This window comes from Cetorhinus maximus, chromosome 23 (genome assembly GCF_964194155.1).
Source record: "Cetorhinus maximus chromosome 23, sCetMax3.hap1.1, whole genome shotgun sequence".
NCBI lineage: Eukaryota > Metazoa > Chordata > Chondrichthyes > Lamniformes > Cetorhinidae > Cetorhinus > Cetorhinus maximus.
Window position 1 is genome coordinate 56,950,671 of NC_135901.1, and position 27,714 is coordinate 56,978,384.

The 27,714-nt window shown below is 44.4% G+C and overlaps 4 non-coding genes across 4 annotated transcripts; all 4 read right to left on the bottom strand.

Annotated features, from left to right (window-relative positions):
* Nucleotides 1-2,776: 2,776 nt before the first annotated feature.
* trnai-uau (transfer RNA isoleucine (anticodon UAU)) lies at nucleotides 2,777-2,871 on the bottom strand. Its single transcript has 2 exons — nucleotides 2,834-2,871; nucleotides 2,777-2,812 (listed from the first exon to the last, which is right to left on the bottom strand). It is a non-coding gene; the product is annotated as a tRNA-Ile (tRNA).
* A 3,142-nt stretch (nucleotides 2,872-6,013) lies between these two features.
* Nucleotides 6,014-6,086, bottom strand: trnat-ugu (transfer RNA threonine (anticodon UGU)). Its single transcript has one exon. It is a non-coding gene; the product is annotated as a tRNA-Thr (tRNA).
* An 8,562-nt stretch (nucleotides 6,087-14,648) lies between these two features.
* On the bottom strand, nucleotides 14,649-14,722 carry trnan-guu (transfer RNA asparagine (anticodon GUU)). Its single transcript has one exon. It is a non-coding gene; the product is annotated as a tRNA-Asn (tRNA).
* Nucleotides 14,723-25,782: 11,060 nt separating this feature from the next.
* trnak-cuu (transfer RNA lysine (anticodon CUU)) lies at nucleotides 25,783-25,855 on the bottom strand. Its single transcript has one exon. It is a non-coding gene; the product is annotated as a tRNA-Lys (tRNA).
* Nucleotides 25,856-27,714: the final 1,859 nt, after the last annotated feature.

A 27,714-nucleotide genomic window follows, 5' to 3' on the forward strand; every position in this document is an offset into this window, starting at 1 on the left:
TTAGAAACTGGAAGGAGCGAGTGGCTATGGTGAAAAGGAAACTGGGCATGTGGGAGCGACGCTCCCTCTCCATTGCGGGTAAGAACCTGGTCATCAGGTGTGAGGTACTCTCGCTGTTGCTGTACGTGGCGCAGGTCTGGCCCATTCCACACTCCTGCGCGATGGCGATCACTCGAGCCATCTTCCGCTTTATCTGGAGGTCGAAAATGGATCGTGTCTGCAGGGACGCGATGTACAAGCCTCTAGATAAAGGGGGAAAAAACGTGCCCAACATCGCCCTCATACTGATGGCCACCTTTGTGTGTGGCTGCATCAGGCGGTGCGTAGACCCTCAGTACGCAAACACCAAGTGTCACTACGTGCTGAGGTTCTACCTGTCCCCAGTGTTGCGAAGGATGGGTCTGGCCACGCTGCCGCGGAACGCTCCAAGTAGTTGGACCGTGCCGTACCACCTGTCCCTGGTGGAAAAATTTATGCAGAAAAACACCTTTGACCACAAGTCCATCAGGCAGTGGTCAGCACGTAACGTCCTAGAGGCCCTAAGGGATAAGGAGAGGGTGGACCCTGTGGGATGGTTCCCCGAGCAGACTGTCAAAGTCATTTGGCAGAATGCCTCATCGCCAGAACTTTCCAACAAGCACCAAGACGTAGCTTGGCTGGTGGTGAGAAAGGCCCTCCCCGTCAGATCCTTCCTACACGCCAGGAAGCTCACCCCCTCTGCACGATGCCCTCGAGGTGGCTGTGGTGGGGAAGAGACCGTTGTTCACCTCCTTGTGGATTGTGCCTTTGCAAAGAAAGTCTGGAGAGAGATGCAGTGGTTGCTGTCGAGGTTCATCCCGAGCAGTTCTGTGACACAGGACTCTGTGCTCTACGGGCTGTTCCCAGGGACACACACCGAGACAAACATCGACTGCAGCTGGAGGATCATCAACTCGGTGAAAGACGCGCTTTGGTCTGCCCGAAACTTGTTGGTCTTCCAGCACAAAGAGTTGTCCCCGACCGATTGTTGCGGACTGGCACAATCCAAAGTCCAGGACTACGTGCTGAGGGACGCACTAAAGCTTGGGGCAGCTGCCGCAAAGGCGCAATGGGGAAGGGTCGCTGTCTAAGACCTTTCTACCACAGCGCACCGAGAGACTGGGAACTGTTTAGAGCCCCTCGGGCTGTACAGATCAAAATGAAAGGCTGTAAATGATTGTAATATTGTTTGTACTGATGCACCTGGTGATACATTTTGTAAAAGTTTAACCTGGATTGTACCCTTGTAATGTTGTTTTTGAAATGGTTTTGAATGTGATTGAAGATTTTTTATGAATAAAGTATATTTTTACAAAAAAAAAAAAAAAAATCATGGTGATGCACAACAGCTCACAGGAACTCCTTGTGGATTGTGCCTTTGCAAAGAAAGTCTGGAGAGAGATGCAGTGGTTGCTGTCGAGGTTCATCCCGAGCAGTTCTGTGACACATGACTCTGTGCTCTACGGGCTGTTCCCAGGGACACACACCGAGACAAACATCGACTGCAGCTGGAGGATCATCAACTCGGTGAAAGACGCGCTTTGGTCTGCCCGAAACTTGTTGGTCTTCCAGCGCAAAGAGTTGTCCCCGACCGATTGTTGCGGACTGGCACAATCCAAAGTCCAGGACTACGTGCTGAGGGACGCACTAAAGCTTGGGGCAGCTGCCGCAAAGGCGCAATGGGGAAGGGTCGCTGTCTAAGACCTTTCTGCCACAGCGCACCGAGAGACTGGGAACTGTTTAGAGCCCCTCGGCCTGTACAGCTCAAAATGAAAGGCTGTAAATGATTGTAATATTGTTTGTACTGATGCACCTGGTGATACATTTTGTAAAAGTTTAACCTGGATTGTACCCTTGTAATGGTGTTTTTGAAATGGTTTGGAATGTGATTGAAGATATTTTATGAATAAAGTATATTTTTGCAAAAAAAAAAAAAAATGCTCACAGGAAGTGCTGCAATCTTCCTTTGTAGTCATCCAGTGAAATTAATGTCTGATAATCGCTAATTAGGGCTTCCATGTCATGCTTGTAACTGTCCTACAAGCAGAGCTTTGGACGTCTCACTGGCCGCCTGGCCCTTAGCCATGTGACCACCTTCCATCCTGTAAACAGGCCCGAGCCATCCAACCTCCCTCTGTTTGATGAGCCTAACAGACTTGGGAGCTTTGTCTTTGTGATTGTGTCTCGCCAGGAGATACCCAAAACCACCGCACACAGCGCAGATGGAAATCGTGGAGCTTCTTTTCTTGATAGCTGTAAGTCGTCCATGTTTCACAGCCAGACAACAAGGTACTGAGTACACAGGCCTAATACACCGTCAGCTTGGTATCAAAGGTCAGCTTGATGTTATGCGCATTTCATGAGTCAGGTGATATCTGTTTTGCCCGTGCGTGTATCAGGAACTGCATCAAGGATCAGACTGTCTGTCACCGTGGAAACTGGGGAGCAGTAATAACTAACCACTTCCAGCCGGGTGTTACCTTGTGTGATCAGTGGTGGAAATGCAAAAATTTAAACATGATTTCCTTGACGTTTTTAGTCAAATAGAACAAGTTAAAACCATGCGGAGATGGTAAATGAGTCGCTGTTGATCTTCCTGTACAACAACTCTGTGTAACAGAATTTAATAAACCAGTACGGTGGTCGGGGGTGCGCTTATGCTCTGTCATTGCAATGCTGCCGGCTGAAAACCGTGCCATTAATTCAAGAATCTCGGATCCAAATGTGGTTCCACATGTAGTAGCTCCAGTAAAACCTCTGCTCCAGGTGAGGCTCGAACTCACAACCTCGGCGTAGCCCGCTGATCGCACTGCTCTATAAGTACCGCGCGCTAACCGATTGCGCCACTGGAGCGCCCGCTGGTGGCTGCATTTGATCGGGTTACATTTTTCACAGATCACTGGGGTCAGACATGATTCCTTGGTGGCAGATTGGTCAATGGGGTCTCAATAAATTTTTATGATACTGTATGAACTGTAATATATTCTGAATAAAATAACATGCCGAGAATGGGCCAGGGAAACTTTGTTAATTTTTACACACTGAGCATGGACACTGCTGAAGGTCCTGCGCCTTTTTCAATATTGTTTTCCTTAACTCCGAGTTTTCAAAAGGGAATCGGACAAATATTTGAAATGGAAAAGCTGCTGGGTTATGAAGAAAGCGAAAGATATTGAGACTAACTAGGCAGCTCTTTGTAAAAAGCTGGCGAGGGCACGATGGGTGCTAATGAGCTGTGAACTTTCACGATTCTATTGCTCGATCAATTTCTCTCCGGTGTTCCTAAATATCCCAGCCCAATCCTATTTCTGCAAAGCATAATCCAGAACTGCAGCATGAGGACACAGTTTGAAATTCTATACAAGTCCCTTGGGCTAACTCGCCGCGCGGGGTTTCTGTTGTGTCAGCCATGATCTTATTGAATGGTGGAGCAGCATCAAAAAGTTGAATGGTCGATGTTCCTCTGACACGGTCTGAATGGCCTCAAGATTGTTACCTTGGCTCTGATTTTATAGAACTGTGAGGGGCTCGAGCGACAAAATGGTCTATTCCTGCTGCTGTTATGTTCTTATTCAGCACCAATACCACTCAAGGCAATAGTTACTATCATATTGCCAGCAGTAGTGTGTTTGAGTGGTCCAAGGTTCTGGATTTAGGCTGCAGCCTCGATCGAGTCGTGGATTTGAATCTCATCACTGCCAAACTTTCAGTTGGTTCGTCCTTTCAAACGTTTCATCAAATCCCTTAGGATAGGCTCGGGGCATTTGACACATGACGTGGTTCGTCTAGGTAGGAAGAACAAGGGAGGCTGCAGGATGAGTGGGAATTGGTGGGGCTGAATGCTCTCAGTCTCTGCTGTAACCATTCCATAGTTTTACATGAACAACATTTACACCAGAGTCCGGTCTCCAGTCATGGCTGAGTGATTAAGGCGATGGATTGGAGCTCCACTGGGTATCTGCCCCCACGGGTTCGCGTCCTGCCGATTGCACTGCTCAGTGTTCTGTCCTTTTGGAGCCTCCAGGATTAATTATTGGCTAAGTGGAGTCAGAACCTTCCCAACACTCCCGTCTGTTTTTCCTGTTTCACTTCTGTGTTCCTTCTTTCCTGTCCATCCGTAAGCATTCACAGAATCTGCAGTCAGAAATGAAATAAATCTAAGTTAAATTGGTGACATCCTTGCTTTCTGAGAGTTTGCCTCTCCTCAGAGACAAAACCTAGCCCGCTGTCACTCTCGGTGCTTCTGTCTGTGTGTGTTCATGTGTTTGTGTCAATGTGGTTCAGTTCCCCGAGGGGTGAACACAGTTTTACCATCGCAAAACTTTATTCACTTGTATTATATATCTTCGTGGTGAATGGTACAGAGAATAACAACAGGTGTAAAAGTTGCAAGAGGAGATTGACGCTTTCTGTGTTTATTTAAGTGGAGGCTGCTTGTTGATTCAGTGTCCATACGCTACACAGCGGAGGAAGATTGACATTTTCACTGAGCAACATTTGAACAGACAGTGGATTCACTCGATGTGATGGCGTATTCCAGTTCGGTATATGCAATCAGATAATCAATTTCTATTCGTTGCTTTGAACCCAATCTTTCTAATAGGATGGATGTTATGCACATGTTTCCCCCATTTTCTCGCTTTATTTGAAATGAATATTCATAAATCTATTTGCGTGGGAACTAACTGATTAACAGCAGAAGTGACAAAGTTTGGACAAGATTTCCTTGTAGCCAAAGGGCACAAAGCAGAACTACGTCAGTGATATAAGTAGAAGCAGGAAGAGAGGGAATCTATTTGACCCGAGGTGGTTTCAAACCATTAAACCTTCAGTTGGAAGCTAATTTCGTTCAAAAGGTATGCTATAGAAACACCCTAATGGTTCAGATTCGGTGCTTTCACCGGCTGGGTTCAATTCCCTGTCTCGATGCTGTGCAAAATGTCATAACCAGCAGCCAATTTATGGTTTGGAAAAGAGTCATATTAAACTTGAAATCTTCCCTCTGTTTCTCCCTTCACATTTGCTGTCAGACCTGCTGAGAACTTCCAGCACTTTCTGTTTTTATTATAACATGAATTATTGTCTTTATCATGTATGTGAACACAAGAAATAGGAGCAGGAGTGGACAACACGGCTCATCGAACCTGCTCCATCATTCAATTCAATCATGGCTGATCTTGGGATTCAACTCCATTATCCTGCCCGTTCCCCATATCCTTTAATTCCCCGAGATAGCAAAAACCTGTCCATACCAGCATTAAATGTATTCAATGATGGCGCAGCTACAACCCTCTGGGTAGAGAATTCAAAGATTCATAACCCTTTGGGTGAAGTAATAACTCCTCATCTCAGCCCTAAATTATTGGCCCTTTACCCTGAAACTGTGCCCCAGTGTTTTATACTCCCTGACCAGTGGAAACAATCTCTGTGTCCACCCGATCAAGCCCCCTCAGAATTTTGTAGGTTTGAATGAGATTGCCTTTCATTCTTCTAAGCTCCAGAGAATAGAAGCCCAATTTATTCAGCCTCTCATCATAGGACAACCATTTCATCCCAGAGACCAATTTAGTGAACCTTCTCTGTACCGTCTCCATTGACAGTATATCATTTTATAAATGTGGACATGAAAACAGCACACGGGATTCTCGATGCCGTCTCACCAAAACCCTTCTTTAAAGACTTCTTTATTCTCGCTCTCCAATCCCCTTGTAATAAAGGCCAATATGCCATTGGGCTTCCTAATTTCTTGCTGCCCTGGCATGCTAACTTTCTACATTGCTTGTACAAGCACACTCAGGTCTCTTTGAACACCAGCACATTTACTTTCCCACATTTTAAAAGCATTCCGCTGTTCTCATTTCTACAACCAAGTGAACATATCCGCACCTGCCTACATTATATTCCATCTGACATCTTGTTACCCACTCAAATCACTTTCCGATATCTTTTTGCAGTGCTCTCCTCTAAGGTTACCTTGCCACCAAATTTCAGTTACAGGCCCCAGTGAGAATTGAACTCACGACCACTGGTTTACAAGACCAGTGCTCTAACCACTGAGCTATGGAGCCACTTGCTGCGTCTTACTGACAGCAAACCTCTTAGTGGAACGAGGAACAGGACAAAGTTCTGCATGGATGATATTTGATCGACCTGGAAATGTCTGAGATGGTGAACAGAGAATTAAAAGATGCGACATGAAAACGGCAGAATTTGATGTGTCAGTTGCTTTCACTGACGAATGTCTGCCGTGGTAATGTGGTAATGATTTTACTGCCGACTGTTTGCACTGACACAAATATCACTCCTGACCAATCAATCACAACTGCTCTTTGAAAGCAGCGCGCCAGGCCGAATGGCCTCTTTCTTTGCTGTAACTGTCTATAATTTGATGTCTTCCAGCATCATTTCCCAGTCATTCCGACATTTTATTACATTCTATGGGAACGTACTTTCTTACATCCTCGCTTTTGAAGTCAAGGCACTGAGCAAACTCAAGGTTTTTCTTTAATTCCAGCACAGGGTTTGGAACCAGACCAGTTGAACGACACTTTATTGGTGCCAACCCTTCACTGCAGCTCACCCCTTATTGCCCGAAGATGTCCTTTATGATAAAATTCTGTAGCAGAAACTTATCTCTGGTGAAAGTAGCTGAAAGAGGACAAATGCGGCATTGATAAAGCATGTTGCAAGGGTTATAGACAGCTTTCCTCTTAATTTAGAGGTGAGGATTCGGCCCTTTCACTGTGGACTCGATTCCCGGCCAGGCGATGAAAGTTTATTGATCTGGTACAAACTGTTAAAATTCTGATTTACTTATTGATTGAAAACCGAAACACACAACAGCTCCGCCCGAATCAGTGGAGTGAGAGTTGAAGTTTCACATCAGAGCTGCAAATGTCACACGTGGAACAACTTCGAGAAGAAACACAATTCCTAATGTCCGAGGGATATCAGTTTGGACTTTTTGCATTTACACATTCATTCTCTCGATGTGTCCATTGACTTAACCACTCGACCACAAGGACTCGGTGGCTGTCTGTTTAAATGTTGCTCAGTGAAAATTTCAATCACCCTCCTCTTTGTAGCGTGCAGACACTTAGTAGCTGAATAGTCTCCACCCAAAACTGCAGAAACAAAATTCCTCTTGAACCTTTTAAACCTGTTTTTCTTTTCTCTCTACGATTTTAATATGAAGCCACAAAACTAAGGTGAATTAAGTGTGCGTGGTGAAAATGAGGAACTGAACCACATTGACACACACAGCGGGACACACACTGACATGCACATCGACAGTGACAAAGGCCGAAGGAGAGACAAACACCCAGAAAGAAAGGATGTCACCAAACCGGCTAAGTTTTGTTCCATTTCCGTCTGCAGATTTCGCAAATCCTTGCAGATGAATGGAAATAAGAAAGCGCGAGAGTTTTTGTTTGATTCTATTTATCTGATAACTAATCCTGTTGGCACCTGGTTAAAATCGGGAATAACAAGAACTGCAGTCAGCAAACCAACGTTGGGGAAACCCCGATGGATGTCAGAAACATTGTCCTCAACTCTCGTCCACGACTAACAGCACTTGCTTGGGTAAAACATGTTCATATTAAACCAGAGGCGGCTATAAAGTCAGTCTTTCGGCCTGTCGTATCTGTGCTGGCTCTCAGGAAGAGCAACTAAACCAATTCCACACACCCGCCTTTCCTCCACACCAATTTCTATTTACATTGTCTCTCCTCGTTCACCCTGTCAAGACAAAGGACCACAACCCGCCCCACTCCCCGTATTAAACTGGACTTGTCTCTTGCTCACACAAATGGAATTCCTAATGTGCCCGAAAGTGGGAAGCAGCTGAAAATTTGGGAGCGGCGGGAGTCGGGCCCACTCCTCCAGAGACTGGAACCTGAATCCAGCTCTCCAGTTTATAGAGCAAATGGAATTAGATTGTAGACAGCAGCTCAGAAATAATAATGACCTGCTTGATCAGAATAAAGTTATTTTGTAATTCGATATGAAATCAGTTACATAAATAATGATTGTATCGAAAACTGTATGAGGAATCCTAGTGCAACTCTTCATGTCATTGGGTCAGGGAAACTTTGTTAACTAAGGCAAACTGTGCATGGATTCTGCAGAAATTCCTTCTTCAAGCGAGAAATGGACAATAACTGAAAGAGGGAAAACTCAGGTTTAAGTAAAGAGAGAAGGAATTAGAGACGACTTGATTAGCTCTATAAAAATAGCTGGCACGGATACGATGGGGTGAAGGGCTTCTTGTTGTAGTAAAAACAGGAAATGCTGGAAAAACTCAACAGGTCTGACAACACCTGTGGAGAGAGAAGCAGAGTTAATGCTTCGAGTCGGCAGGACTCTGAAGAAGAGACATACGGACTCGAAACGTTAACTCAGCTTCTCTCTCCACAGATGTTGCCAGACCTGATGAGTTTTTCCCAGCATTTTCTGTTTTTATTTCTGATTTCCAGCATCTACAGTATTTTGCTTCCATCTTAGGTCCTCTTACTGCGCTGTGCCATTTGATGATGACATTGTTGATCAGTCTGTCTCCAGCATTCCTAATGAGAAAAGCCAAATTCCATTTCTTCAAAACAAAGACCCAAAGTGCTGCTGCATGACGTCACCGTTTAATATTCCAGACAGCTCCATTGGGATCTTTACAGCGCAGGGTTTGTGCAGGGCAGCGGGGGTCACGGTCATTTCACATGTGGCAGAGCAGCGGTTTGAAGCCGGGTAAAAGCATTATCCAAAGTGTTCATTTAAGTGTGATTGAATGTTCCATAATTTACATTTGTTGTTAAAAATGAACACATGAGTTCGAATCCTGCCGCCTGAGGATTTATCATTTAAATAGGAAAAAACCTATCCAAACACATCCGTATTTTCTTACTCATTTGTTGGCATTCAGGAGGTGGCGTAGTGGTATTGTCATAGTCTAGAAATCCAGAGATAAAAGCAAAATACTGTGGATCTGAAATAAAAAAAGAAAATGCTGGAAAAATTCAGCATGTCTGGAAAGAGAAACAGAGTTAATGTATTTCCATATGACCCTTCTTTAAAGTTCTTTGAAAACAGTACACAGGGCCGAATTGCCTCTTTCTTTACCATAACTTTCTATAGTTTGATATTTCCCAACACCACGCTTACTTCTTTCACGCTCATTGTGCCATTTTATAATCTACTCTTGCGAGTGGGTTCAAAGCTTAACAGCGTGCACAAGACTGGGAGGAGTCTGCGAATGTGGATAATCGGCACTATGCACATTCCATAAATCGATATCTGGGAGAATCAGGAAGATGAGATTCTAGTTTATCTTTACCATGTCGCCTGCAAACTCACTATTTCTAAAATCCTTGGGTCCCACATTCCCAGTCCCTGCTTTCCAGGGAAAGCTTGGGTTCATGAACTGACTGTACCTGCCTCAAGCAGCTAATTGACCTGGGAGCTGGACGGGCAGAGGGAGCTGGAGGCGAGGCAGGGACAGAAGCAGAAAGAGATGTGATATGAAAGTGTTTAGAATTTGATGTGTGTCAGTTACTTTCAGTGATGAATGTCTGCAGTGTGTTCTCTTGTCAGTTTCACAGGAGCCGCAGTGATGAGGTTGGTGGGTTTAGGAAATTGACAGTCACACATGAGCAGCTTGTGGGGCTATTTCACCTCCCTGTCAATTTCATGTTCCAGCTCGCAGAAACCATTATTGTCATTGACTGAAGAATTGGTTCCATCTAAAACGGAAACATGGATAAAAGCAACGTCGATAAACCAAACTGAAAGCAACTTGACAGCTTCCCTAACAAAAACAGATATAAAAATACCTAGAAAAACTCAGCAGGTCTGAGAGCATCTGCGGAGAGGAATACAGTTAATGTTTCGAGTCCGAATGACTCTTCAACAGAACTAAGGAAAAAAAAAAGAAGGGAGGTGAAATACAAGCTGGTTTAAGGGTTGGGGGTGGGGGGTGGGGGGGGGGGTGTTGGGGGTGGGACAGGTAGAGCTGGATAGAGGGCCAGTGATAGGTGGAGATTGCCAAAAGATGTCATAGACAAAAGGACAAAGAGATGTTGACGGTGGTGATTTTAGCTAAGAAATGTGCTAGTAGGTGACATTAAGGGTAGAAATCAGGACGAGCAAGGTAGAGATAGCCCTAGTGGGGGTGGGGTGGGGGGAAGGGATGGAAATAGGCTAAAAGGTAGAGATAAAACAATGGATGGAAATACATTTAAAAATAATGGAAATAGGTGGGAAAAGAAAAAAATATATAAATTTTTGGTAAAAAAAGGAAAAATGGAAAGGCGGTGGGGATGGAGGAGAGAGTTCATGATCTAAAGTTGTTGAACTCAATATTCCGTCCGGAAGGCTGTAAAATGCCTTGTCAGAAGATGAGGTGCTGTTCCTCCAGTTTGCGTTGAGCTTCACTGGAACAATGCAGCAGGCCAAGGACGGACATGTGGACATGAGGGCAGGGTGGTGTGTTGAAATGGCAAGCGACAGGGAGGTCTGAGTCATGCTTGCAGACAGACCGAAGGTGTTCTGCAAAGCGGTCACCCAGTCTGCGTTTGGTCTCTCCAATGTAGAGGAAACCGCATTGGGAGCAAAGCATGCAGTAGACTAAATTGGGGGAAGTGCAAGTGAAATGCTGCTTCACTTGAAAGGAGTATTTGGGCCCTTGGACGGTGAGGAGGGGAGAAGTAAAGGGGCAGGTGTTGTACCTTCTGCGGTTGCATGGGAAGGTGCCGTGGGAGGGTGTTGAGGTGTAGAGGGTGATGGAGGAGTGGACCAGGGTGTCCTGGAGGGAACGATCCCTGCGGAATGCTGCCTGGGGGGTGAAGGGAAAATGTGTTTGGTGGTGGCATCATGCTGGAGTTGGCGGAAATGGCGGAGAATGATCCTTTGAATGCAGAGGCTGGTGGGGTGATAAGTGGGGACAAGGCGGACCCTATCATGTTTCTGGGAGGGAGAGGAAGATGTGAGGGTGGATGTGTGGGAGATGGGCCGGACACAGTTGAGGGCCCTGTCAACCACTGTGGGTGGAAAACCTCAATTAAGGAAGAAGGAAGACATGTCAGAGGAACTGTTTTTGAAAGTGGCATCATCATAACAGATGCGACGGAGGCGAAGGAACTGAGAGAATGGGATGGAGTCCTTACAGGAAGCGGGGTGTGAGGAGCTGTAGTCAAGGTAGCTGTGGGATTCGGTAGGCTTGTAATGAATATTGGTGGACAGTCTATCACCAGAAATTGAGACATAGAGGTCAAGAAAGGGAAGGTGAATTGTCAGGAATGAACCACGTGAAAATGATGGAGGGTTGGAAATTGGAAGCAAAATTAATAATTTTTTCCAGGTCCAGACGAGAGCATGAAGCAGCACCGAAGCGGTCATCGATGTACCGGAGAAAGAGTTGTGGGAGGGGGCCGGAGTAGGACTGGAACAGGGAATGTTACACAAACCCCATAAAGAGACAAGCATAACTGGGGCCCATGCGGGTACCCATAGCCACACCTTTTAGTTGGAGGAAGTGAGAGGAGTTTAAGGAGAAATTGTTCAGTGAGAGAACAAGTTCATCCAGACGGAGGAGAGTAGTGGTGGATCGGCATTTTTTGGGCCTCTGTTTTAGGAAGAAGCAGCAAGCCCTCAGACCATCCCGTTAGGGGATGGAGGTGTAGAGCGATTGGACGTCCATGGTGAAGAGGAGGCGGTTGGGGCCAGGGAACTGGAAATTGTTGATAAGATGTCGGGTGTCAGAGGAATCGCGGATGTAGGTGGGGAGGGATTGGACAAGGGGAGAGAGAATGGAGTCAAGATAACGAGAAATGAGTTCCGTGGGTCAGGAACAGGCTGACACGATCGGTCTGCCGGAACAGTCCTGTTTGTGGATTTTGGTAGGAGGTAGAAGCGGGCCGTCCAAGGCTGGGAGACTATGAGGTTGGAAGCTGTGGAAGGAAGATCTCCAGAGGAGATGAGGTCAGTAACAGTCCTGGAAACAATTGCTTGATGTTCAGTGGTGGGGTCATGGTCCAGGGAGAGGTAGGAGGAAGTGTCTGCGGGTTGACGCTCAGCCTCTGGGTGGTAGAGGTCAGTGCGCCAGACAACAACAGCACCACCCTTGTCAGCAGGTTTGATGACAATGTCAGGGTTGGATCTGAGAGAACGGAGTGCAGCAAGTTCAGAGAGAGATAGGTTAGAGTGGGTGAAAGGAGCAGAGAATTGGAGATGACAGCTTCCCTGATGGTCTAGTGGTCAGGGTTCGTCACTTTCTCAGTAGCAGCCCGGGTTCGATTCCTGATCAGGGAATGTCGATTTTTTATCTTGTTAAAATGAGTATTAATTATTTATTGATGGAAAAATTTTAACAGCTCCACCAGAACCAGTGGGGTGATAGTTGAAGTTTCGCCGCAGAGTTGGAAATGTCATATTTGGACAAGTCGAGAACAAAGACAGAAGCGGAGTGAAAGAAGGACAAGAGAAGGGCTGGGTGGAAAGCACTGACCACAGAGCTGGTGGCGCCAGGAAAAATATGGGTGGGAGAAGGGCAAATTTTGCTGCCTACTGTTTGCACTGACATAAATATGACTCTTGATAGATCAGCCAATCACTATTACAATTTGACAGCAGCACGCCAGGCCGAATGGCCTCTTTCTGTGCTGCAACTTTCTATAATTTTATGTTTCCCAACAGCACGGGTCATTCAGCCATTTTATAACCCACTCGAGCGAGATGTACTTTCTTACCTTGTATTCGGCTCGTTTGAAACCAAAACACGGAGCAAATTCAGCGAGATTTCTTGTTATTTCCAGCATGAAATTTGTCACGAGACTAATTGAGCGACACATTAATGGTGCCAATCCTTCACTGGAGCTCACCGCGTCCAAAGAGCACTGTTATCATCTGCCTGTTATGTAACTTCTTGCAATACATCTGCTGAACTATATAAGCTTATTACAGCTCTGCTTTCTTCACATTGAAATCCAATGTGAAAATATGAGCATTTTCAAAGCTGAACAACGTAGACAAGACTGGAAGGGAAGTGATATTGTGGATAACCGGCACTCTGCACATACCTGTGATCAGTACTTGGGCCAATCAGGAAGATCCTTGTGTCTCTGTACGCTGCTATCTGCAAACCGATCACGTTCTGTTTTACGTTCGCACCAGCTGAATGTGTTTGCATCAAGCAGCCAATTGACCTGGACGGGCAGAAAGAGCTGGAGGCGAATATCGGTCCTGCACAAGTTTCACAGCGAATTCAACAACCCCGCCTTTTCTCCACAGTCATTTATATTTTATTGTCTCTCAGTATTTCTGTTAAAGTGAAACACCGCACACATCTGCTTTAACTGTGAGCTGCCACCTTTTCGACCAATCGGGCAATTTTAGCAGCAGTGGAAGTGGTATTTGAAACCAAGCTTCATTATTACTGCCCATCGCCTTTCCTAGCATTGCTACTCAAATAGAACAGAATCAAAGCAGCAACAATACATCATAAGGCCCCACAAGCCTCCTCCGTCACTTTTTAAGATCATGGCGGATCTCCAGTCTCAACACCAATTTCTCACCCGATCCCGAGAGCCTTTCATTCCCTTAGAGTCCAAAAATCAGGAGAATTTTTGGATGTTTTTTCTTCCATTGATCCGAGAGTTCTGTGGACACCAGGTTGAAATCAGAAATAATAAGAAGCACAGTCGGTAAGATTGGAACTTTCCTGGGGAAACCCCAGTGGATTTTAACAGCATCGTTTTCACCACCCGGACACAATGATTGATCAATGCCCCAATGCTTTCCACTCAATCCTCAATAACATCATTCATAGCTTCCGCTTCTCAGATGCACCTCCTTCCAAATATTGTGATCCACTTTCCTCAGGATCTGTTTCTGGATTTAATATTTAGCCGCTTTGCGTCCTCATTTTGAAAACAGATTCGCTTCAATATCCAACATAAACTGAATTGCAAATCTGAAGGACAATCAGTGGAAAACAAGTCACTTGGTGACACAAATCCCATGGTGCTCATTTTCAGATTCACAACAGTCAGCTTTTCAATAAAATGAAGGAATTTGACAGTGAAAAGATTTAGAAAGTTGGTGTGACTTTTATTTGTGACTCACTCACTCGGGTATTCTGTAAATGCTGCTCCGAGGTTTTGTGACCGTGATATAATGTACCTGAGTTTTCCTGAGCCTGTGCTCGGTGTATTGGGAGGTTTGGCCCGGGTTGGAGTATCTTGTGTCCCAGGGATGGGCGGTAACCCGCCGATTGAAGCTGGAGTCGCCGCTTTCTGCTGGCAGCCGGTGATTGGAGAGAGCGGGGCCGGAATATTGCTGCTTTTCTGCTTTTCCCTGTCTCACTCACGGTGGAGCTGAGGAAGAAAGAACAATTGATGGGTTTGTTTCAATCCAATAACTTCATAAATTTCCAGTGTGTTGGGTATCAGTGCATGGTAGGTCTAAATGTTATCTCATTATATTTGAAATGAATATTCGAAAAAAAGCCGCTTACCTGGGAGCTCACTGGATAACAGTAGAGCCGGCAACATTTCCGGGGTCTTGACATTCAGCTCAAGTAGCCAATGACAACCGGGAACTGAGTGACAATGAAGGCTGATGGGGGGAAAATAGGGAATCTTCGTCCCTGGGTGTTCTCGAACCACCAACCTTTCGGTTAACAGCCGAACGCGCTAACCAATTGCGCCACAGAGACCGATGCAGCCTCAAAACAGGGTGTCATCGAGATTGCTGCTACAGGAGTGATAATTGTTCTCTATCAGTTTTACTCTTCCAAAATAAAGGGCGGGACATTCATTGTGGATACATGGAAACAGCCTGATCCCATCCACTGCTGACACATCCATGTCACCGGGAACCAGCTCTCCTACAACCGGTGCCGTCTCCCTTCGAGTCTTTCGCTGTCTTATCTGTTACCAAGTATTCTGATTGTCCCGAAGCCGATATTAGGTTTGAATTCCTGAGGTGCAGTAACGAGAATCCTTTCAATGTCTCAGATCAGTTAATTTCACTGAGCACATCAGAGTCAATGTTCCAACGTCTTAAAGAAGGGAAAGATGCCTTGACCGTCTCTGGTCAGTCGGATAGTTCACCCTTCATTCTCCCCTGATTCCGGTTCCAAAAGAATATTCTAAGATTCACAAAGCTGGAGACTGAGATTTCTATTTTGGTTCCTTCTCCATTTTCACACCTGCCAACTGACAATATATTCCAAAATTTATGAAGTTATTGGATTCAAACAAACCAATCAATTGTTCTTTCTTCCTTAGCTTCACAGTGAGTGAGACAGGGAAAAGCAGCTAAGCAGCTATATTCCTGCCCCGCACTCTCCAATTACCCGCTGCCAGCAGAAAGCAGCGACTGCAGCTTCAATCATCCGCCTTGCATCATGTCCAGGGATGAGGAAATTTAGTTTTGTGGATATTTTATGGAGACCGGGATTGTCCTCTGTGGAGCAAAGAAAGTTAAACGGAGATTTCACGGAGCTGCTCAAAATGATGGGGGTGGGGGCAACGGGTTTGATAGAGCAGATGGGGAGAAACTGTTTCCACTGACGGGGGTCAGTGACCAGAGGACTGGGAGTTAAGATAATTAAAGAAGGACAGACTTGCATCTTAATAGCGCTATTCCCGCCAATGGATGTCTCAAACCACTTTCCAGCCAATTAAGTAATTTTTGAAATAAAAACAGACAATGTTGCAAAAACTCAGCAGGTTTCTCTCTCAAAAGATGCTGTCAGGCCTGCTGATTTTTTCCTGTATTTTCTGTTTTCCTTTCCAGATTTCCGCAGTTTTGCTTTAATTGAAGTGCAGTCATTGTTGTAATGCAGGGAACACGGCAGCCAATCACCGCTCAGGAAACAGTCAAAACCAGGCACGTCACAATGAGCGGACCATGTGTTCTTGGTTGAGGGATAAACACTGACCAGGTCACGTGGCTGCAACGTGAACCCACAAATTCTGATTATGGCTCTGCCCAGTTTTAAACCGGAGAACGTTTCATGTGCTAGGCAAGAATGAAAATCACTGCACCACAGAAACAGGAAACAGCACAAAGGCTCAATGGGCTTCACTCAAATGTTAAGCGGTGACGTCCTGCAGCAGCACTTAGGGTCTTTGTTTTGAAGAAATGGAATTCGGCTGTTCTCATTAGGAATGCTGGAGACAGACTGATCAACAATATCATCCTCAAATGGCACAGCTCTACAAGAGGTCTTTCGGACAATCAATCTATGTCAGTTTTGTTCAACGAGCTTTCTAGTTAATCTCAATTTATTTGCCTCTTTCAATAACCCTGATCTTTTTCTCCCTTTCAAGTCATTGTCCAATTCCCTTTTGAAAACTCTGCGTTAAGAAAAAACAATATTGAAAGAGATGCAGGGCCTTCTGCTGTGTCCATGTACAATGTATGAAAGTTAACAAAGTTTCCCTGACCCAATGACAGGCAGAGTTGGATTCGGAAACCTTTGACAGTTTTCAAGTTTTTTTTGAAATCGTTGATGTCAAATCGAATTATCAAAAAATATTTACCCTGACCAATCATCTCCTCATTTTTCTGAGTCAATGTATAAAATCTCATTACCTATTACCAACATTTCATTGAGTAAACACCAGAGTCACAAAGGAAAAAAGAAACATCATTTGAAACATCGAAATAATGAAACATTGAAAAAAGAAGTTAACAGTGGAGATAATTTCTGTATGTTACAAAGTGCAGGATGATCTGATTAACTGGCGGAGCTGGTTCAAGTTTCCCAATGACCTTCCCCTGCTCCTTTGCTTCTGTTCTTTTCGTTGACAATACCAGTGAAGGAAATTATGAATCACCCCTTTTAACGTGATAGCGTAGCCGAGCAGTCTAAGTTGCTGGATTAAGGCTCTAGTCTCTACAGAAACGTAGGTTCGAATCCTACAGTCGCCAAACGTTCAAGTTATCTTCCTTTTAGGATCTGCAGCTGCCCCATTTGAACCAACAGATACCAAGTCACATTAAACCCAGCGGAGTGTGCGGTGTTTTACTTGGATCGGGGGAATGAGGAGAGACAATATAAATATGAGTTGCTGTAGGAAAAATGCGGGGTGTGGAATTGCAGTCGGTGAGTTGCTCTTCCAGAGAGTTGGTATGTGAACAATATGCTGAATGACCGTCTGATGCAGCTGTCTATGATTTTATACAATCTACATTAATGCAAATCTGGGGCTTGAATTCGTGACTGAGTTGTTAAGGCGACGGGTTTTGAATCTCTTGAGGTCTCCACAGGTGGGCTGGAATCCTGACAACTACTCTTCTTATCATTCCTGAATTTTAGAGTGTGCCTGCACAATTAGTGATCGATTAAGTTGAATAAAAAACATCCAAAACCCCCAGCGTTCTCTAATTTCCATTCGTCTGCAAGCGTTCACAAAAGTTACAGTTAGAAATGGAACAAAAACAGAGCCAGGTTGGTGTGATGCCTGCTTTCTGGGTATTTGCCTCGCCTTAGAGACAAAACCTTGCTCTCTGTCACTCTCAGTGTATATTCCTGCGTGTGTGTCAATGCGGTTCAGTTCCCCATTTCACCATCCAAACATTATTCACGTTCGTTGTGTGGCTTCATATTAAGATGGTACAGAGAATAAAAAGAGCAGTTTTAAAATATACAAGAGGAGTTTTCTTTCTTTTTTTTGAATGAAGACTTTTCAGCTTCTGAGGGTCGGTGTGGTACAAATTGGAGGATGATCGAAATTGTCACAGAGCAACATTTAAACAGACAGACACCGAGTCCTTGTGGCTGAGTGGCTAAGGCAATGGACACATCGAGAGAATGAACTTTTCAATACAAATAGCCCAAACTGAAATGACTCGGATATTAGGAACTGTTTCTACTGCTGTCGGGTGTCGGAAGGAACAGGAAAATAAAAGTTGATTCAGAAATGTTACAGGAACGGATAGGTTACAATCACCAGGAAAGGCCGAACAGCCTGAAACTCTTTTCTCTGAGAAAGGGAAGGCTGAGAGATGACCTGATAGAAATGGGATGCTTTGTCCCTGTTTCGTCAGGGATTCGAGGTGAAATTTATTTCTTCAGCTGCAGATTTACATCTGCTGAATCTGCATCAACCAAACAATGAAATGTTTAGGGCGATAGAAAGAAAGATTCTACATTGAAATGGATTTCTTAAGATCGGATTTTCTCATCTACTGAATCAGCATTTTAACCAAACTCTCTCTGCTTTTAGGTTACAACAGTGACTACATTTCAAAAAGATTTCATTGGCTCTAAAGAGCCTCCCGTTGTCCTGAGTTGGTGAAAGGCTCTGTTTAAATGTAAGTCTTTATTTCTCTTTTTCTGTCTGTCAATATAAGTTAACAATCATATGGAATGGTGAAGTGTATCTGTTCTTTTCAGTGTCTACCACTCTCTCTCCCTCTGTCTGCCGCTTTTTGTCCCTGTCTATCTGCCTCTCTCTCTCTTTCACTCTCTCAGTCTCTCTGCCTGTGTCTCTATCTCTGTTCACTTTTGTGCTCTTTGTTCCCTCCATTCACTTGCTGTCTGTGTGCAACCAAGATTCACTGGATTGATTCCTGAGTGACAGTGAACATGCTGAGAGGCTGTTTTCCTCTGGCTGGAGCGTCTAGAACTGGGCTCACGTTCTCTGGATAATGTGTCAGCCATTTAGGACTGAGGTGAGGAGACATTTCTTCACCCAAAGGCTTGTGAACCTTTGGAATTTTGTAGCCTGGAGCTCTGTGGATCCTCAGTCGATGAGTATATTGAAGGCTGAGATGGATAAATGTTTGGACTTTAAGTGAATGAAGGACTATCGGGATCAGATAGGAAATTAGTGCTGAGTTTGGGGATCTGACATGAACTTATTAAGTGGTAGCGGAGGCTCGAGGGGGCTTATGGCTAATTCTTTTTGTTTTTAATGTTCTGTTTCAGTGGAAACACCATCAAGGCGACGGGAAACAGCAGGTTGAGAGAGGTAGCCTGGCCGAACGGCCTCAGGCGCTGGATTCAGGTTCCATTATTTGTGGAACCGCTGCCAAAGCTATAGATGGTTCACCTGTGGGTCACTTTGAATGCTCTCCTCTGACGACAAAGTGCCAGCTGAAAGTGAATGCTGGCGTATATTGGGTTTTATTTTAACTGGGAGAAGTAGGAGATTGCTTTTGTGAGAATGTACGGTTGTGGATGTAGTTGAGTTGTTCTTCCAGACAGCCAGCACGGAGAAGATGGGCCGAAAGCCCGCCTCTCTGCTGTAGCCATCTTATATACCAACAACATTAACCTGTCCATAGGGCCGGTTGCCGTGGCCGAGTGGTTAAGGCGATGGAGTTCAAATCCATTGGGGTTTCCCCGCTGCTCATTATTCCTCGTTTTAACTCTGTGTCCACAGAGTTAATTCTCGGTTAGATTCAATCAAATCCATCCAAGCACTAAAGCATCCAAGGGGGTTTTCCTAGTTCCGTTCATTCACGAAAACATTCACGAAACTTGTAATCGTAGAGGAAAAAAAACGGAGCCAGGTTGGTGTCATGCTTGCTTTCTGGGTGTTTGTCTCTCCTTAGAGACAAACCCTTGCCCTCTATCACTCTCGGTGTATATGTCTGTGTGTGTTCCTCTGTGTGTGTCAATGTGACTCAGTTCCCCGACGGGGTGAACACATTTTTCCCATCACAAACTTTATTCACATGAGTTGTGCAGTTTCATATCATAATGTTACAGTGAAAAATATCAGGATGGAAGATGCAGGAGGAGTTTGCAATGTTTGGAAGGAGGTGCAGCTGAGAAGTGGAAGATTAAGCGAGTTTTCTGTTCATTTAACATGAGATTTGGGACCAGATCAGGGACATATTTGTGTCGATGTAAACGGTAAAATCTTGCCTCTTACCGCTATATTTTGCCGTGCAACATCCTCTCTATTGTCAGCGCTTTGCAGCCGATCACAGCCCTTCTCTCATTCCCTAACTTCACCTCTGTGTTTGTTCCTTACCGGTTGTGACCAGATGACATTTCCAAGTCTGATGCAAAACTCAAGCTCCCACGCCACTGATTACGGCAAAGACGTTCTGCATTTCTCTCAGGAAATTATCCAAACTCATTTTCATAGTTCGCACGAAGTCAACAAATTATCATCTCTTAACCGGGAATCGAACCCGGGTCACAGCGATGAAAGCGCCGAATCCTGACCACTAGACCACCAGGGAAGCGACGCGGAATTTTTACAACCTGGCTTATCTATGTTACCTGTTCCTTTTATTTTTATTTCCGGCCCCTTTAACCAGAGACACGTTTCAAACGAACATAAGAACATGAGATAAAGGAGCAGGAGTCGACCATTCGGCCCCTCAAGCCTGCCCCGCCATTCAATAAGATCATGGATGATCTGCCCAGGCCTCAACTCCTCTTTCGTGCCAGCTCTTCATAGCCCTCAACTCCCCAATATTTAAAAAATCTATGTACCTCCTCTTTAAATACTTTCAATGATCAAGCCTCTACAACTCTCTGGGGTAGAGAATTCCAGACATTTACTACCCTCTGAGAGAAGAAATTCCTTCGCATCTCAGTTTTAAATGAGTGCTCCCATATTCTGTAACTATGTTCCCTAGTTCGAGATTCCCCACTAGTGGAAACGCCTTCTCTACATGAACCTGTCAAGCCTCCTCAGAATCTTGTAGGTTTCAATAAGATCACCCCTCATTCTTCTAATGTCTAATGAATAAAGGCTTAACCTATTTCACTGTTCTTCATCCCAAAAATGAGCCTGCTGAATCTATTTTGAACTGCCTCCAATGCCAGTATATCCTTTCTAAAATACCGGGGCCAAAATTGTACACAGTACTCCAGGTGCGGCCTCACCAACACCCTGCACAGTTGTAACAAGACTCCACTAGCAATACAGGCCAAAATTCCATTTACCTTCTTAATGACTTGCTGCACCTGCATGCTAACCTATTGTGTTTAATGCACAAGAACACCCAGGTCCCTCTGTGCTGCACTTTTTAGGAGTCTCTCTCCATTTAAATAATAGTCCGCCTTTTGATTCTTCCGTCCAAAGCGCATGACCTCACACTTTCCTACATCAAACTCCATCTGCCAAGTTTTTTGCCCACTCACTCAACCTATCTATACCCCCTTGCAGATTCCTTATGTCCTCATCACAAAATGCACTCCCACCTATTTTTGTATCGTCAGAAAATTTGGATACATTACACTTTGCCCCCTCCTCCAAGTTATTAATATAGATAGTAAATAATTGAAGCCCTCGGATTGATCCTTGTGGCACTCCGTTAGTTACGTCTTTCCAACCTGAAAAATCCTGATTCTCTGCCTTGTGTGTGTTAAATTGGGCTCTTTACATTGCAGGGTTTGTGTAGGGTAATAGGGATCACGGTCTCTCACACACGGAAAGTTTCCCCGCTACATTGCAGGGTTTGTGTAGGGTAATAGGGATCACGGTCTCTCACACACGGAAAGTTTCCCCGCTGCATTGCAGGGTTTGTGTAGGGTAATAGGGATCACGGTCTCTCACACACGGAAAGTTTCCCCGCTCGAAAAGGGGTAGAAGCATTAACAGAATTAAGTGTAAGGAAAGGTTGCATCATTCCCGTTTGTTGTTAAATAGTAACTGGATGCATCATCTCAACACAAAGTGACATTTATACTTCTCCAGGTTTTGAATTATATTCTGAAAAATGCATCGCTCGGAAATTAGAGGGAAAGATGGGGGCGGATTTGCTGCAAGGTTGTTCGCACATGTGTGAGGTGTTGAATGAGCTGCTGATGTGCTCTGTGACCTGATGATTCTAATGTTAGATCAATTTCTCTGCCGTATAGCTAAGGTTTTCCGCCGAATTGTACTGCCACAAAACAAGGTCCTGCAGTGCAATAAGACAGCACAGTTTGATATTCTGCAAGGAGCTTCATGTTGCTTTCGTAGCCTAGTAGTTATCACATTTCCTTTACACGCGGAAGATTCTCTGGTTGGAAACTCACTGCAGAACATTAGAACTGGCAACATTTGTGGAAAACTTTCCTACCGCAATTGACAACCCGGATCCATATGACAATGAGTGTTGATGGGGGAAAAAAAAACATCGGAAGTTTCGTCCCTGAGTAGTTTTGAACCACCAAACTTTCAGTTGGAAGAACACGCTAATCAATTCTGCGGCAGGAACTTCCTATCTTCCTTGTACAAGCACAGCCAAGCCTCTTTGCACATCAACACACAACTTACTCACCTTTTGAAACATGTTCTGCTTTGTTGCTTTTTAAAAAATACTTCTACGACCAAGTGAGTTACTTCAGTCTTTGCTACATTTTCCTCCGTCTGCCGTCTTGTGAGCCAAGCACCTCTTACATATTATAAAAACAGAAAATGCTGGGAAAACACAGCTGATCTGACAGCATCTGTGGAGAGGGAAACAGTGTTAACGTTTCGATTCCATGTGACCCCTCTTCAGAGCCGAAGAGAAGTAAAAAGTGATAGGGTTTATACTGTTCAAGCGGGGCAGGGGCCGGGGAGGGGGAGGGGAGGGTAGAGCAGGTGAAGCTGGGTCGAAGGTCAGCGAGAGGTGGGAGCTAAGGAGAGACTGACAAACGTATCATGGACACAAGAAAAAGGGAGTGTTAATGGCAGTGGTGAGGGCTGAAGAAGGTGCTGATAGTTGCATAAAAGTACGAAAGCAGAATGTGTGAATAGCAGAACAAGGGTCAGCACTCTGTGAAAGAACAACATGGAACGAGTAACAGATGGCGCTTTTGGAGTTGGGGTGGGGTGGGAGGAGAGGGAGGTAGTTGGGGAAAAAAGGATTAAAAAGGGGATAATAAGGGGGATGAAATAACGAATAAATGAATAAAAAATTAGTAAATAAAATACATTTTTATAAAGGGATTTTTAAAAGGGTGAAAATGGAGGAGAGAGTTCATGGTCTGAAGTTGTTCAACTCAGTGTTAAGTCCAGAAGGCTGCAAAGCGCCTAATCGGAAGATGAGATGCTGTTCCTCCAGTTTGTGTTGAGCTTCACTGGAACATTGCAGCAGGCCAAGGACAGACATGTGGGCATGAGAGCAGGATGGGGTGTTGAAATGGTAACCGACAGGAAGGCCTGGGTCATGCTTGTGGACAGATTGAAGGTGTTCTGCAAAGAGGTCACCCAGTCTGCGTTTGGTCTCCTCAATGGAATAGTTGCAGATGTACAACTTCCTATTTCCAAAACCCACCAACTTAATCAATGCGGCTCCTCTGAAACTTTCAATGCAAATATTGATCCTTTATTATTTACCGTTCCCAGAACTATACACAGTCCTCCAGTTGTGACCTAACCAGGGCATTGTATAGCTGTAGCAAACCTTTCCCTCTTTTCTATAACAGCCTCTGCAACAGGTTGTACAGCAAGAGGAATAAGATTGTATATATCAACTCAGAAAATGAGGAGATGCTTGATCAGAATAAATTTCGTTAAATCCAAATCAACAGTTTAAGTACTTTTTTTGTTCAAAAGCCAAGTAATAATCATAAGTGCAATTCTTGGTGTCATTGAGTCAAGGAAACTTTGGTAACGCTGCAGAATTTAGCAGACTGGGCACTGTAGAAGCTCCTTCTCATCTTTCAATATCATTTTTATTAAATCAGCATTTTCCTAGTGAAATTGGAGAATGAGTTGATAGGCGGAAATCGGGGTTATGCAGAGATGGAAGGAAAATCGGATGAATGAGGAGGCTCTTTGTAAAAAGCTTAGGCATAGAAAGGATGAGTAGGAGGCTCTCTTACTGCGCTGTGCCATTTGATGGTGACATTGTTGATCAGTCTGTCTCCAGCATTCCTAATGAGAACAGCCGAATTCCATTTCTTCAAAACGAAGACCCAAAGTTTAACTTTCCAGCCAGGTGCCTGCGCAGTTCAGAGGAGACAAGTAACATCCTATATTTATCTGTAACTCAGGAAATTGAAGCGAGGGAAACTCAAGAAAATTACAATCACCAGGGGAGTGATACCGAGTAAATTGTTGGAGGTGTGGGTTCGCAAACCCTCGGATCCTGCTGGGCTTTATCGTAGCATCTTAAAAGAAGTGACGAGTGCGATATTTGATGTATTCGTTTTAATTTTCCAAATTCCCTATATTTGGGCAAGATTCCATGAGATTGGAAAACATCAAATGTAATACGTTGTCTCAAAAAGTGAGAGAGACAGGAAACACGAAACTGCAGGGCAGTCAGTTTAACATCTGTCAGAAGGAAAAGGTTCGTTGCTATTTTTAGTGACGTTACGGCAGGTCACATTAAAAATCCAAGGTAATCAGGCAGAGTCATCATGGTTTTGTTAAAGGAAAATCGTCTTTGACCAATTTGTTAGAGTTCTTTGAACTAGCACATATTATGGATAATGGAGAACTGGTGGATGTGCTGTACTTAGGTTTCCAGAAGGCATTTGATAAAGTGACACATCAAGTGTTTTTTGCGGAAAGTAAAAGTTCATAGTGGAGGGGGTAACAGATTGGAATGGATAGAAGATTGGCTAGCTAACAGGAAGCAGAGATTAAGAAAAATGGCTCACTTTCTTGTTGGCAGGATCAGTGGTATGTCACAGGGATCAGTGCTGGGGCCTCGGCTTTTTACAATGTGTATAAATGAGTTGGATGAATGTCCCAAGGAATATGCTCAATATGCTGACGACAGAATGATAGTTGGAAAAGTAATTTGTGGAGCTGACATAAGGACCTGAAAAGGGACATAGATAGATTAAGTGAATGGATAAAGATCTGGTAAATGGAATATAATATGGGCAAATGTGAAATTGTCCATTTTGGCAGGAAGAATGAAAAAGCATATTATCTAAATGGTGAAAGATTGCCGGGCTCTGAGATGTAATGGTTAGCATGCAAACATAGCAAGTAATTAGGAAAGCTAATAGAATGGTATTGTCGCTGGACTAATAGTCAAGGGAGCCAGGGTAACACTCCGGGCTCGAATCCCAAACAGCCATTCTCTTCTCCTTTCATTCCCACACTCTGCCTCTGTGTTTGTCCTCGACTGTGATATTTCCGCTGTAATTGGTGAAACGAGTGTGGATTGCTGTAAAAACCCCTCTGGTTCACTAATGCCCTTTAGGGAAGGAAATCCTACCTCATCTGGCCACACGTGACTCCAGGCCCACAGCACTGTGGTTGACTCTTAAAATACCCCCTGAAATGGCCACTCAATTGTAACAAAGACACATAAAAGGAATAAACGGACCACCCAGTATTTGAACAAGGCACTGGAAGCGACAATGGCAATCTCAGCCCTGTCGACCCTGCAAAGTACTCCTTACCAACATCTGCCTAACAGACTAGTCAAGCAAACAGCCTGACATATGGAATCGTACCTTACAGATAATGCCTCAGACACCACCATCTCTGGGTATATCCTGTCCCACCGAGAACAGGCCCAGCAGAGGTGGCGGCACAGTCGGGAGGGAATTGCCCTGGGAGTCCTCAATATTGATTCCAGACCCCATGAAGTCTCCTGGAAAGTCTCTTTACCCTGCAAGATTGTCTGCAAACTTATCGCCTTGCATCTTATTTTGCCACGAACTGACTCTGTCTGCATCCAGCAGCTAATTGACCTGGGAGCTGAACACGAGACAGGGACAGAAGCAGAAAGAGATGCGACATGAAAGTGCTTTCAATTTGATGTCTGCCAGTTGCTTTCAATGGTGAATGCCTGCCTTGCAGCGATTAGTTGGAGTTTTTTCCCCTTTTTGAAAGAAGCAAGATTTTAAAAGTCCCACAGCGCCCAGCGTAGGGCTCAAACCAACGACCCTGAGATTAAGAGTCACATGTTCTACCAACTGAGCTAGCTGGGCAAGTGATCAAGGTCTGCTTCATATCCCAACACACATGAAGACACTTGTTGCTTTCAACCTGATACCTCAGCTTGTTCCGAATATCAATGTGTGTAAGGTAACCACCCTACAAAAGCCCCAAGGTTGCAATGCATTCCTCTCAATCATTAATAACGTCATTCACATCTTCCACTTCTTAGCTGCACCTCCTTCCAAACATTGTGATCCATTTTCCTCAGGATTTGTTCCTGGATTTAATATTTATCTGCTTTATGAACTCATTTTGAAATCAGATTATCTTCAACATCCAAACAAATTGAATTGCAAACCTGACCGACAAACAATGGAAAACAAGTAACTCAGTCACACAAATCCCATGGTGCTCATTTTCAGATCTTCAACAGTCAGATTTTCAATACAATGAAGGAATTTTACAGTGAAAAGACTTGGAAAGGTGGTGCGATTTTTATTTGTGACTCACTCACTCGGGAATTCTGTAAATGCTGCTCGGAGGTTTAGTGACCGGGATATAATCTACCTGCGTTTTCCTGAGCCTGTGCTCGGAGTTTTGCGAGGCTTTGTGCGGGTTGGAGTATCTTGTGTCCCAGGGATGGTCAGTAAGCCGCTGATTGAAGCTGCAGTCGCCGCTTGCTGCTGGCAGCGGGTGATTGGAGAGTGCGGGGCCGGAATATTGCTGCTTTTCCCTGTCTCTCACGGTGGAACTGAGGATGAGGGAATCGTTGATAGGTTTGTCTGAAGCCAATAATTTCTTACATTTCTACTGGGTTAGATGAAGGTACATAGTTCGTACAAATCTTTTCTCCCTATATTTGACAGAAAAAATAATATTTTTCCAAAAGCTGTTTGTGCGGGAGCTCACTGGACAACAGTAGATCTGGAACCGTTTTGGGGATATTATCTTGTAGCCCACATACCCAATGACAACCCTGAACTGCGTGACAAAGAATGCTGGTGGGGGAAAACAGTAAAGTCTTCACTCCTGGATGGTCGTGAGTCACAAACCTTTCAGTTAACAAGAAAACACACTGACCAATTGTGCCTCAGAGACTTATACAAATTCAGTCTACAAGGTATTCTTACCAGGGGGTTAGTGAGTCAAATGTTCAGATTGCCACTACCCAGATAACTATCGCTCTCGATCCGTCTTGCGCTTCCAAAATAAAAGTTGGGTCATTCATTGTGAACACATGGAAACAGTCTGATCTCGCTCACTGCAGACACATCCATATCACCGGGAACCAGCTCTCCTACAACCGGTGCCATCTCCCTTCAAGCCTCTCGGTGTCTTGTCTGTTACCAAGTATTCTGATTGTCCCGAAGCCGATATTAGGTTTGAATTCCTGATGTGCAGTAACGAGAATCATTTCAATGTCTCAGATCAGTTAATTTCACTGAAAACATCAGAGTCAATGTTCCATCGTCTTAAAGAAGAGGAAGGTGTCTTGACTGTCTCTGGTCAGTCGGGATATTCACCCTTCATTCTATGATTCCATTTCTCAAAGCGGATTTTCATTTTCTCCTTGAGTTCCCTGACTACATCTGGCAGCATCTTTGATTTGAGAGGCATAATTTATAGTTCAGATGTAATGCAGTTCCGATTAAATGTTTCAGACCTGAAATGAAAACTATATTTATCTCTGCACAGAGCTACCAGGTCTGCTGAGAATTCCAGTATTTTATGTTTTTATTTCAGATGACCAGCATCTGCAATACGTTGCTTTTCTTTACCTGATTAGTGAAAAATATAAGATTCTGAGTGTACCTGGCAGGGCGGATGTTGAGAGGATGTTACCTCTTGTGGGAGAATCTAGAACTAGCGGTCACCGTTTAAAAATAAGCGGTCACCCATTTAAAACAGA